Genomic DNA, 14,246 nt, shown 5'->3' on the forward strand with positions numbered 1-14,246 from the left:
GATTACAAGTGTGAGCCATGGTGCCTGATACTTTAACTGCAACCCTTTAAGATCACTACCCTTTTACCTTCCAGTATTGCAGAAAGTTTGGGCATTAGAGTCTGAGGCACTTAAATTAGGTATATGTAGTCTGAGATTCTTGGGTTTGTGATTTGCTGATACATTCTGAGTACTTAAGTTTTGGTAGCTGAGTTGAAGGAGGAATGATTCCAGAAATGCTCTCTGACCTCCTTCCTCTGTATCCTCCTGGCCCTGCAATAGGTAGGGGTAGTGTACTGCAAATTTTTGATGAAGAATGATGCTCTGGTTTGGTTAAATGGGCCCCAAAAGGGCATGTGTTAAAGGCTTTGTCCCCAGCCTATGACATTATAGGGAGGTGCTAGAACATTTAGGAGGTGGAGTCTGATGGGAGGAAGTTAGGTTATTTGAGGGCATTACCTTGAAAGTGATATTATATCCCCAGCCCTTTCTTCTCCCTTTCTTTGCTTTCTGGCCACCATGGAGTAAGCCAGCTTCCTTACTAGGTGCTTCTATAACAATATACTGTCCCACCACAAGCTCAAAGTAACAGGGCCAAGTAATCCTGGAATGAAACATCTGAAATCATGATTTAAAATACATCCTTTCTCTTTATAACAGAATTATCTCAGCCATTTCAATACAGTAATGTAAAGCTGACTAACAGATGAAAACTAGTTCAGGAAAGTATTGACCTGGATTCTAGTAAAAGGTCATATATGAAATAAATCTTTTTTAAAGATTTTATTTTGGGGTAATAGTGAGGTTTGAACTCATGGCCTTGTGTCTGGTAAATAGGCACTCTACCACTTGAGCCACAACTTAAACCCTTTTTGCTCTGATTATTTTTGAGGTAGAGTCCTATGATTTTGCCTAGGCTGCCCTCTACCATGATCCTTCTATTATATGCTTCCTACTATAGCTGGGATGATAGGCATGAACCACCATGCCCAGCTTTTTTCCATTGAGATGGGGTTTTATGAACTTTTTGCCTGGGCTGGCTTCAAACCAATCTCAGCATCCCAAGTAGCTAAGACGATAGACGTGAGCCACTGGTACGTAGCTTTTGGTTTTTGTTTTTTAAAGATTTACATTACTTTACAAAATAAGGACTCATGATATGTCTGAAAAATAGAAGCAATTGCAACCTATAGATGACATTTATCAAAGAATGATTTAGAGGAAAAATGAATTCTCCTTCATTATATAAAAAAATAGAGTTCAAAATAATTGCATATGAAGAAACAAGGTATGCAATGAAAATGAAGAACATATAAAATGTTTTGAATAACTTTTTAGTGAAAAATTTATGTTACTGATCTGAACTTTGTGATTTTTTTTGCTCATTCATGCAATTTTTAATAGAATAGTATTATTCCTGGTTTTGAATTTCTGTACAGTTTTAGTGGATTTCATCATGACATTTTATAATGTGTAAAATACACTTTTTAAAATACTTTCATATGTAAATTATAGGTTTACATATCAGTTCATACAACTTACATTAGATTCTATACATTCATTTTTGCAAGGACATCATATCTACAAAGATGCACATTCAATAATTGGGAAATTATCACACTTCTAGTCTATACTTTCAGGTTTGTTCAATCATGATACTTCAGATAAGGATCATCAACATACCAGTTTCACCTCTTCCAGAAAGATGTTGTCATTTTATCTAAGAATTTACTCTGGGTTTTATTGCAGAACACACATTCTCTCAAACGTCTTTTTCTTGCAGTCGTCTTTTTCCACAGTTTTTTCTTATAACCTGCCTTTCTCATTGGCCAAAGGCCAGAATGAAGTCGAAGAAACCGATGGATGACAGCTTTTACAGACTTTCTCTTTCCTTTTTTGTGAACTGAAGTATGGTACAGTTCTGACTGGTAGCTTCAGGACACAGGGAATGAAGGGGACCACTCCATTAAGGATCGTTGCAGGTTTCTGACAGATGGGACAGGTCCAGGAACACAGGAAACAACTGCTGTCTGAATGTGACTAAAACACCTTGCTGATGGTGCAGAATGAAAACAGGCATTCTTGGCACGGTTTTGATAGGCTGAACATACCAAAACATTTAAAGACTGTAAGATTCCTGGTCAAAATCTCTTCCTGGCTTTTTAATGGATGCTGTTTTGTTTCCAACTTTTATGAAGGCTCCTGAAGCTGCTTAAGGAATGGTTATCAATCTGAAGCAGCTCCCACACTCCCATCTTGCTCACTCGGGCCTAAAATACGCTTTTATTATATTCACCCCCAACCACTTCCTTTTGTTCCTCCTACCTCCTCCTCCCACTGGTCTCCTTCCTTTTCCCAAATAGTTCTGTTTTAAAAAATCTGGACCCACATATTTGTTTCCTAAGTCTGGCTTATTTTGCTTAACACAATAATTTCCAGTTCTACCCATTTTCCTGCAGATGACATAATTTTTTTCCTTATGGTTGAATCAAATTCCCACTGCATTTTCTTTATCCATTCTTCTGCTGATGGGACCTGGGTTGATTACATGACTTGATTATTGTGAATAATGCAGCAATAAACATGAATGGGCAGGTGTTTCTATTGCATGCTGACTTAGATTCATTCAGGATTATACCCGGGCATGGCAGAGCTGGATCACATGGCAGTTCCAGTTTTAGTTGTTTAGTTGACTTTCATACTGGCTGAACTAACATATGAATTTTGTGATTTTTTGTGGCACTTGTCAGGGTTTTTTCTATAATTTTATTTGTTTTATTTTTGTGTTTTTTATTATTGTTTTACTGGGGATACCTTGTGGCATTTACAAAATAACTTATAATATATCATATTGAATTCACCCTCTCCTCATTCCTTCCCCATTCCTGGAATAGTTTCAACAGGTTTCATTTTTCCATTTTCATACATGAGTCCATAATATTTCCATCATATTCAACCTCCCACACCCTTTACTTATATCTTTCCCTCTTACACTGATACCAACCACTAGACAGGACCTGTTTTACCTTCTTGTTCTCTGATTTTGAGAAAAAGACGTGTTTGTTTACTTAAGAGAGCTACACAAGGAGTTTCATTGTGGCATTTCCATGTTTATATGTATTACAGTCCGATTTGCTTCATCTCCTCTATTTTTCTTCTTTTTACCTTAGTCTCTTCCTTATGGTGGTTTCAATCAGTGTAAAAATTCTATATTCATTTTGTATAGAAAGTACATCAACCATATTCACCTTCTAACTTCCTTCTTTTACCCTCCCTCTCTCTTGTGTGACCCCCCCTTAGCAACCTGTTTTTCATAATATTGCTGTATTTGTATTAGGTCTATATTCCACATATGAGAGAAAACATGTGGCCTTTGGCTTTCTGAACTTGGCTAACATCACTTGTCAGTACTTTTAAATGTTTAATTCTTTGAGATACCTTTTTTCATCCTTTATTCACATTTATTTGTATTCCTAAGATTTTCATATGTGTAATTGCTCATTCTTCTTAAGGTGATATCTAAGCTTCCTAAGTGTCAATCCCCAGGAAAACTGGATTATCACCTCTACTTTTCTATGGTTTGGAGAAAAAATATCAGGCTAATGACAACAAAACCCCATTTGTTATTATTTGTGTTGCTGCTGATATGATTGTGATGATGATATAATAATTGAGGCTAGGGTGACATATCCAAAGTAAGAGGAAAAATCTGTAATGTTTTCAAGACTCCATGTCTTGAAAAGATGAGTGGAAATTTCAGAGAATTGTATGGGCAGAGGAGCACCCTGTCCTCAGCCACGATTGAACAGAGCTTAAATAGTACATGTGGCTATCAGGAGTACACATCAACCAGGTGAGACTGGGAGCTGAGGCATCTTGGGAAGAACAAGGTGAAGAGGGAAAGCTGAGATCTAGTAGAAGACACAGTGAATGATGAAGGTCATGGTCAGAGTTCAGAGTTTTGCATCCTCTGAAAGAGACAGACATTGCCTGCCCACATGGACACCTTCCCACATTTTTTGAAGGAGTAACATGATTAGTGTATTTTTGGAATAAACCAGCAGTGCACTGAAGAGATATCTGTCAAATTTAAAATATTTCTAGTTGCTTCTTCAACAGTGTTAGTCCGAAGAGAGGCATGGAAAAATAGTTGGGAGACAGCTCAACATCAGCACAGGTTTTAACTGGAAAAGAGACTCTCAGAGGGGGTCTCCAGCAAGAGAGCTAGCACCCATGTCATGTATAGGCTTGTGATAGATATAGGGTGAGCTGGTAGAAAAGTACCAGGAAGGTTGTTGGGTGGGAAAATCTTTTTTGGGTCACTAAAGAATGCTGTTGCTGGGCAACCAAGGAAGACAAGTTGTAGTTAGGTCATTTGTCTGTTCAACCGTCCTTGGTGCCCACCCAGAGGTAAAAATTAACAACTGTCCCTTGTCATCCCTTGGGATACAAGGGGGAGGAGGTCTTGTCCTAACATGGTTGCCCTTACTGTTCAGCCCAACAGAAAGCACATGGGTAAATTCTAAAGAAGTCAGATCATCTTAAAAATGAAAGAAAAACCAACCACTTAAAAATACTAAATAAAAGGAAATCAGACACATTGAAGATTATTCTACAGATGTTTCATCAATTCTAGCTTGAAGAGCTGATGAGTTCTAATTAATGAGTCCTCCACCACGTAAAATAGAGTGGATACAGAATGAGCAACTCAGTTAGCCTGACTTCTTTGTCTTCCCTTTTTTAGTTTTTGGCCCAAGCTTAGCCTACTTCATTCCCCTCTGCTTATTTCCTTTGACATTCTCGATAATAAGTGATAGTCACTTGGGTCTCTCAGCTCTCATTTGCACAAATAAAACCTGACAGAACTTTCATAAAATAATGTCAATACTATATTAAGTTTCTCTCAACATGGGCCCAGACAGCTGCAGCAAGTGAGAGAGACAAAATCTTCCTTCAACCATAATTTATACAACCAACAATGAAGTGAAATATTCTCTTTGAGAACAGCCTGTAAACAAGATGATGCACCATGGAGTTATCATTGTTTACTTCCTTTCCCTTTTTCAAAGTCACCCGAAAAGTTCTATTACTTTGTTTTTTGCTTCCTTACTTTTTGCAAATCGTTTAGAATGCTGAATAAAAATGCTAACTACTAAAACATATTTTTGAAAGCATATGATGAGATGGAAATTGATAAATATTTGGCAAGATGAAATGTGTTTATTTTTCTTTTGCTATGAAAAGATATTTTTTAAATGTTTTATTAATATTTAAGTTTGAAAAATACTACTAATCACAATTGTAACATTTGAAAAACTTGGATAGAAAATTAGGAATAAGGATACTAGTAAGGAAAGCAAAAAAGAAAGTATGCAGCCACAGTACTGAACAGGAAGCTAAAAGAGGTCCTGTCTGAGGGTTGGCACCAGTGGTGGGGAGGGGAGGATGTAAGGAAGGGTTGTAGGAGGGTGAATATAGTGGAAATGTTATGTACTCATGTATGAAAATGGAAAAATGAGACCTGTTGAAACTTCAGGAATGGGGGGAGGAGGATAAAGGAGAATGATAAGGGGGTGAATTTGACTAAATATATTCTAATTAATGTACCCCCCAATACAACAATAATACGATAATAAAGTCTTTTAAAAATGAGTGTGTAAAAGTGAAAGAAAATAAACATTAATAGATGAGACTTAAGCTTTTCCTCTTGACTTTGTAGAGGCTCTCTGAGAAGCACTGAATTCATTTTTCTGAAATTTGAGGAGTGCTTAACAGAATGAACAAGCAGAACAAAGAGCTGTATCTTCAGAATTAGAACTACTGAGTGTAACAGGAAAAAGGAGGCAGAAAAGTCACTTTGAGTCCATATATTTCTAGCCTCACAGTCAAGCACTAGGATGATACAAAGTTAGACACTGATGAATTCCAAAACCTACTATAGACACGACAACATGATGACAAAGAAATACCTAGTGCAGGGAGGCCTTTAAAAGTGGCTATATTTGTAAGAATTAAAATAAGATTGGGGGCTATAGAGAAGTGAATATAGAAAAATTCAACCACGTTTTAGAACAGGCATTTGCCATAGATTAAGAGATGTCAAAATAATAGTAAACTCAAGAAGTGGTCTAGAAATTTGCATCCTAAATAGTTTTCAGAACACTATTCTTTTCATAATTTTTTTTTCTTTTATTATTCATATGTGCATACAAGGCTTGGTTCATTTCTCCCCCCTGCCCCCGCCCCCTCCCTTACCACCCACTCCACCCCCTCCCTCTCCCCCCCACCCCCTCAATATCCAGCAGAAACTATTTTGCCCTTATATCTAATTTTGTTGTAGAGAGAGTATAAGCAATAATAGGAAGGAACAAGGGGTTTTGCTGGTTGAGATAAGGATAGCTATACAGGGCATTGACTCACATTGATTTCCTGTGCATGGGTGTTACCTTCTAGGTTAATTCTTTTTGATCTAACCTTTTCTCTAGTTCCTGGTCCCCTTTTCCTATTGGCCTCAGTTGCTTTAAGGTATCTGCTTTAGGTTCTCTGCATTAAGGGCAACAAATGCTAGCTAGTTTTTTAAGTGTCTTACCTATCCTCACCCCTCCCTTGTGTGCTCTCGCTTTTATCATGTGCTCATAGTCCAATCCCCTTGTTGTGTTTGCCCTTGATCTAATGTCCACATATGAGGGAGAACATACGATTTTTGGTCTTTTGGGCCAGGCTAACCTCACTCAGAATGATGTTCTCCAATTCCATCCATTTACCAGCGAATGATAACATTTCGTTCTTCTTCATGGCTGCATAGAATTCCATTGTGTATAGATACCACATTTTCTTAATCCATTCGTCAGTGGTGGGGCATCTCGGCTGTTTCCATAACTTGGCTATTGTGAATAGTGCCGCAATAAACATGGATGTGCAGGTGCCTCTGGAGTAACAGTCTTTTGGGTATATCCCCAAGAGTGGTATTGCTGGATCAAATGGTAGATCGATGTCCAGCTTTTTAAGTAGCCTCCAAATTTTTTTCCAGAGTGGTTGTACTAGTCTACATTCCCACCAACAGTGTAAGAGGGTTCCTTTTTCCCCACATCCTCGCCAACACCTGTTGTTGGTGGTGTTGCTGATGATGGCTATTCTAACAGGGGTGAGGAGGAATCTTAGTGTGGTTTTAATTTGCATTTCCTTTATTGCTAGAGATGGTGAGCATTTTTTCATGTGTTTTCTGGCCATTTGAATTTCTTCTTTTGAGAAAGTTCTGTTTAGTTCACATGCCCATTTCTTTATTGGTTCATTAGTTTTGGGAGAATTTAGTTTTTTAAATTCCCTGTATATTCTGGTTATCAGTCCTTTGTCTGATGTATAATTGGCAAATATTTTCTCCCACTGTGTGGGTGTTCTCTTCAGTTTAGAGACCATTTCTTTTGATGAACAGAAGCTTTTTAGTTTTATGAGGTCCCATTTATCTATGCTATCTCTTAGTTGCTGTGCTGCTGGGGTTTCATTGAGAAAGTTCTTACCTATACCTACTAACTCCAGAGTATTTCCTACTCTTTCTTGTATCAACTTAAGAGTTTGGGGTCTGATATTAAGATCCTTGATCCATTTTGAGTTAATCTTGGTATAGGGTGATATACATGGATCTAGTTTCAGATTTTTGCAGACTGCTAACCAGTTTTCCCAGCAGTTTTTGTTGAAGAGGCTGCTATTTCTCCATCGTATATTTTTAGCTCCTTTGTCAAAGATAAGTTGCTCATAGTTGTGTGGCTTCATATCTGGATCCTCTATTCTGTTCCACTGGTCTTCATGTCTGTTTTTGTGCCAGTACCATGCTGTTTTTATTGTTATTGCTTTGCAATATAGTTTGAAGTCAGGTATTGTGATACCTCCTGCATTGTTCTTTTGACTGAGTATTGCCTTGGCTATTCGTGGCCTCTTGTGTTTCCATATAAATTTAACAGTAGATTTTTCAATCTCTTTAATGAATATCATTGGAATTTTGATGGGAATTGCATTAAACATGTAGATTACTTTTGGGAGTATAGACATTTTTACTATGTTGATTCTACGAATCCATGAGCATGGGAGATCTCTCCACTTTCTATAGTCTTCCTCAATCTCTTTCTTCAGAAGTGTATAGTTTTCCTTGTAGAGGTCTTTCACATCTTTTGTTAGGTTTATACCTAGGTATTTGATTTTGTTTGAGGCTATTGTAAATGGAATTGTTTTCATACTTTCTTTTTCCGTTTGCTCATTGTTAGTGTGTAGAAATGCTAATGATTTTTCTATGTTGATTTTATATCCTGCTACCTTGCTATAGCTATTGATGATGTCTAGAAGCTTCTGAGTAGAGTTTTTTGGGTCTTTAAGGTATAGGATCATGTCGTCTGCAAATAGGGATATTTTGACAGTTTCTTTACCTATTTGTATTCCTTTTATTCCTTCTTCTTGCCTAATTGCTCTGGCTAGGAATTCCAGTACTATGTTGAATAGGAGTGGAGATAGTGGGCATCCTTGTCTGGTTCCTGATTTTAGAGGGAATGGTTTTAATTTTTCTCCGTTAAGTATAATGCTGGCTGTAGGTTTGTCATATATAGCTTTTATAATGTTGAGGAACTTTCCTTCTATTCCTAGTTTTCTTAGAGCTTTTATCATGAAATGATGTTGGATCTTATCAAAGGCTTTTTCTGCATCTATTGAGATGATCAAGTGGTTTTTGTCTTTGCTTCTGTTAATGTGGTTTATTACGTTTATTGATTTTCATATGTTGAACCATCCCTGCATCCCTGGGATGAAGCCTACCTGGTCGTGGTGAATAATCTTTTTGATGTGTTGCTGAATTCGATTTGCCATTATTTTGTTGAGGATTTTTGCATCAATGTTCATTAAGGAGATTGGCCTATAGTTCTCCCTTTTGGAGGTGTCTTTGCCTGGTTTTGGGATAAGTGTAATACTGGCTTCATAAAATGTGTTTGGTAGTTTTCCTTCCCGTTCTATTTCATGGAACAGTTTAAGGAGGGTTGGTATCAGTTCTTCTTTAAAGGTCTGATAGAATTCAGCAGAGAATCCATCAGGTCCTGCTCTTTTCTTTTTGGGGAGACTCTTGATTGCTGCTTCAATTTCATTTTGTTTTATAGATCTATTCAGGTGATTAATTTCCTCTTGGTTCAGTTTTGGATGGTCATATGTATCTAAAAATCTGTCCATTTCTTTAAGATTTTCAAATTTATTTGAATATAGGTTCTCAAAGTAGTCTCTGATGATTTCCTGGACTTCCATGGTGTTTGTTGTTATCTCCCCTTTTGCATTCCTAATTCTACTAATTTGGGTTTTTTCTCTCCTCATTTTAGTCAGGTTTGCCAGGGGTCTATCAATCTTGTTTATTTTTTCAAAGAACCAACTTTTTGTTTCATTAATTCTTTGTGTTTTTTTTGGTTTCTATTTCGTTGATTTCAGCTCTTATTTTTATTATTTCTCTCCTTCTATTTGTTTTGGGATTTGCTTGTTCTTGTTTTTCTAGGAGTTTGAGATGTATCATTAGGTCATAGATTTGGGATCTTTCAATCTTTTTAATATATGCACTCATGGCTATAAACTTTCCTCTCAAGACTGCCTTAGCTGTGTCCCATAGGTTCCGGTAGGTTGTGTTTTCATTTTCATTGACTTCTAGGAACTTTTTAATTTCCTCTTTTATTGCATCGATGATCCATTCTTCATTAAGTAATGAGTTATTTAGTTTCCAGCTGTTTGCATGTTTTTTGTCTTTACTTTTGTTGTTGAGTTCTACTTTTACTGCATTGTGGTCAGATAGTATGCATGGTATTATTTCTATTTTCTTATATTTGCTGAGGCTTGCTTTGTGCCCTAGGATATGATCTATTTTGGAGAAGGTTCCATGGGCTGCTGAGAAGAATGTATATTGTGTAGAGGTTGGATGAAATGTTCTGTAGACATCTACTAGGTCCACTTCATCTATTGCATATTTTAGATCTTGGATTTCTTTATTGAGTTTTTGTTTAGATGACCTATCTATTGATGATAATGGAGTGTTAAAGTCTCCCACAACCACTGTGTTGTCGTTTATATATGCTTTTAGGTCTTTCAGGGTATGTTTGATGAAATTGGGTGCGTTGACATTGGGTGCGTACAGATTGATGATTATTATTTCCTTTTGGTCTATTTCCCCTTTTATTAGTATGGAATGTCCTTCTTTATCTCGTTTGATCAATGTAGGTTTGAAGTCTACTTTGTCAGAGATAAGTATTGCTACTCCTGCTTGTTTTCGGGGGCCATTGGCTTGGTAAATCTTCTTCCAGCCTTTCATCCTAAGCCTATGCTTATTTCTGTCGGTGAGATGAGTCTCTTGTAAGCAACAAATTGTTGGATCTTCTTTTTTAATCCATTTTGTCAAACGGTGTCTTTTGATGGGTGAATTAAGTCCATTAACATTAAGTGTTAGTACTGATAGGTATGTGGTGATTCCTGCCATTTAGTTATCTTAGTTGTTTGAATGTTTGATTGTGTGTACCTAACTTGATGTTACTCTCTACTGTCTTGCTTTTTCTTATCCTGTGGTTTGGTGCTGCCTGCCTTTTCATGGTTAAGTTGGGTGTCACTTTCTGTGTGCAGGATCCCTTGCAGAATCTTTTGTAATGGTGGCTTTGTGGTCACATATTGTTTTAGTTTCTGCTTATCATGGAAGACTTTTATTGCTCCATCTATTTTGAATGATAGCTTTGCTGGGTAGAGTATCCTGGGGTTGAAGTTATTTTCATTCAGTACCCGGAAGATCTCACCCCACGCTCTTCTTGCTTTTAATGTTTCTGTTGAGAAGTCTGCTGTGATTTTGATGGGTTTACCTTTGTATGTTACTTGTTTTTTCTCTCTTACAGCCTTCAATATTCTTTCCTTAGTTTCTGAACTTGTTGTTTTAATGATGATATGTCGTGGAGTAGTTCTATTTTGATCTGGTCTGTTTGGTGTCCTGGAGGCCTCTTGCATTTGTATGGAATATCTTTCTCTAGATTTGGGAAATTTTCTATTATTATTTTGTTGAATATATTACGCATTCCCTTCGCTTACACCTCTTCTCCTTCGATGCCCATGATTCTCAAGTTTGGTCTTTTGATGGAGTCAGTGAGTTCTTGCATTTTCTTTTCACATGTCTTGAGTTGTTTAATTAATAGTTCTTCAGTTTTTCCTTTAATTACCATTTCATCTTCAAGTTCTGAGATTCTGTTTTCTGTTTGTTCTATTCTGCTGGATTGGCCTTCCGTTTTGTTTTGCAGTTCTGTTTCGTTCTTTTTTCTGAGGTTTTCCATATCCTGGCTGTTTTCTTCTTTATTGTTGTCTATTTTTGTCCTGAGTTCATTTATCCATTTATTCATTGTGTTCTCTCTTTCACTTTGGTGTTTATACAGTGCTTCTATGGTTTCCTTTATTTCTTCTTTTGCTTTTTCAAATTCTCTATTTTTATTGTCTTGGAATTTCTTGAGTGTCTCCTGTACATTTTGGTTGACCCTATCCAGTATCATCTCTATAAAATTCTCATTGAGTACTTGTAGTATGTCTTCTTTTAAATTATTCTTGTGGGGTTCATTGGGTCCTTTGGCATAGTTTATCTTCATTTTGTTGGAGTCTGGATCTGAGTTTCTGTTCTCTTCATTCCCCTCTGGTTCCTGTACTAATTTTTTGCTGTGGGGAAACTGGTTTCCTTGTTTTTTCTGTCTTCCTGTCATTGTCCTTGGTGTTGTTACTGTCCCTGTACTGTGTGTAATTAAGTATTTTCTAGCTTGTAATAATAACAATGGTAATATTGAGAATGGAAGAGTGAGCTGAGATGGAAAGCAAGAAGTTAAAGAAAAGGGGAAAACAAATATACAGACAAGAGGGAGAAAGCAGAACAAGGTGTCAGACAAGAGAGTTTCAAAGGTATAAACAGGGAGTGTTAGTGTACTAATCGACAGTAAGCTGAACAGACAATAGAGAGACAGAGAGAGGATTGAAAATCAAAGATAAAAAAATAAAAAATAAGTATATGAATGTAATATCTATATATAAAAATGAATTAAAATAAAATGGAAAATAGAAAATTAAAAAAAAAAAAAAACCAAAAAACTTCCAAGTTTATATGCAATGCAATTTCAGTCTTAATAATTTGGATGTCCGTCTCAATCTCCAGTCCTGGAGTTGGTGCCTCAGATGTTGTTCTGTAGTTGTCTCATCAAAGGGGATGCATAAAGTAGAACAAAACTACACTCACACACACACAGAAGGAAAAAAAAAAAAAAGCCCCACCAAGTGTCCCCAGTTCAAATGCAATACAGTTTCAGTAAGTTTTTCGGCTTGCAGGTGTAATTCGGTTGTTCTCTCATCAAAGGTAGGGAGAAAAAGAAAAAAATAGCGTCTGGAGGCAGTTCTGAGAGTGGTATCTGCAACTGTGGCTTGCCTGCCTGCTGCTCTCAGCCTGTAGCTGGCAGCGTTATTTATGCAGATCTCTGGGGTGAACTTAGCACTCACCTGGTCCCACAGGCTTTGTTTGCTCAGAGTTCTCCTGTGCGGGGGCCTCTGCCACAGGCTTTCCCCTTTCCAAGCACTGGGAAAGGTGACACTGCCCCGCGTTGTCAGGCCTGCGTGTTTATTTACAGTTCACGTGGGAAGTGGGTCTTCCCTCCTCTCACAAGCATCCTGCTCCTGGTTGCTGGGCGCGCCCGGCTCCCGCCAGAGCCTCTCCGGCCCGCCAGGCTTGTTTATTTACAGTCCCGGGAAGGATTCCCTTCCCCCAATCTTCAGCGCTCAGGGCGCCCCACCCTCTTTCCAGCGTGTCTTAACTGTTCTTATTGCTTAGTACTCAGTTTCTCTTTTTTTTTTCCCCGGGTGGAGGTCAGTCTGTCCAGGGGGCTATGCTGCTCTGGCCCAGGCTTGTCTGTGGGGCTACCGTGGTACCGCAAAGCTCACCTGGTCCGCGTCTTCCCAAGCCGTATGAGCGCCGGCCACTGGCGGCCCCGGGGGCCCTCCTCGGTTCTCCGTTTAACGTGAAGTGGAGATTCTCTGTGCTGGCTGGAGATGTGGAGGAGTCAAAGTTATGCCTTTTCTCGGTGATTATGCCTGCAAAGTGTGTCTCCAGCGTCTCTCCAAGATTTCACTATAGGAGGGTTGCTTTCTGCTTCCTACCTCTAGCCGCCATCTTGGAATCAATCTTTTCATAATTTTTAATGAGATACTGTTTTACTACAAAAATAAATTTAGGAAGTGTTGGTTAGAATAAGTTAATATGTTTTTCTTCTATGAAAAATCAGTCTTTAAGACATTAATAGACTCCAAACACACAGGTATCATGAAAACACTTACCGTGCTCTCTGACTACAGAGTCACTCTTCTATAAATGTGTATGAAAATCTTCTAGCCCTTAGCATATAATTTGGAAGCTATCTGGATTACAGGATTATTACAGGTCTCAACAAATGTATAGTTTGCAGAGGAGCCTTAAAAATGAAATATACAAATTGAATTAGAACCTTTATTTTATTTTGTTATTGTTCAATCAAGGGCTCTTTCTTGAGTGCTGTTAAAGTCATCACAGTATTTTGTAGTTCTTTTTCAGAAAAAGTACACTGTAATCTCTTCAATGCATGTAGTGTCTAAAGGGATTATTTAATAGATGGTGGTGATTCATCTAAATTTTAGAAAAAAATGAAGAGGCTAATTTATGAAAGTGTCAGCACTGTGTATAAAGAATTGAGTAGAATGAGCTAGAATCTTTTAAAAGGCAGAGTTTTATAAAACCCCACAAAGACCCATATAGATGCATATTTTCTTCTTAGGGGACACAATTTCTGAGAAGGGTAAGCATTTTACTAAGGAAGGATGACACCTTAATTTGAGAGCTACATTAAAGAAAGAATCATTGTTATTACTAGGGATGTCACCAGAGTTGAACAGCGCTCTGGGAAGGTTGACATATTAAGGGTATAGCTCCTGACCTTCTTAAATAGCAAAGTGAGGGGTAAGGAGAGGGCAGTTCTGAGGACACAGGTATCTGGATGACCCCACAGCTATCAGAGGCTGAGTTTCAATGATTAAATGTGTTGTTCTGATTGAACCACATGAAGGTTTGATGTCTTGAGTGATGGTCAAGACAAAGCCTTGACTGGGCTGCTGAAAGACTTAGGGAGGGTGAGTCAGTTGTTCAGTCCTGGGTAGTTGAGGTCAAAACAAATGGAAGGAGATGATAGACAATAATGTAAAGATTAAAGTTTAATAAAAGAAAC

At 37.7% G+C, this 14,246-nt stretch overlaps 1 pseudogene; it reads right to left on the reverse strand.

Moving 5' to 3' along the window:
* Window positions 1-1,493: 1,493 nt before the first annotated feature.
* Window positions 1,494-14,246, reverse strand: part of LOC109676274 (large ribosomal subunit protein bL35m-like) — a 177,423-nt pseudogene continuing 164,670 nt past the window's right edge.

Source organism: Castor canadensis, chromosome 2 (genome assembly GCF_047511655.1).
Source record: "Castor canadensis chromosome 2, mCasCan1.hap1v2, whole genome shotgun sequence".
Classification (NCBI taxonomy): Eukaryota; Metazoa; Chordata; class Mammalia; order Rodentia; family Castoridae; genus Castor; species Castor canadensis.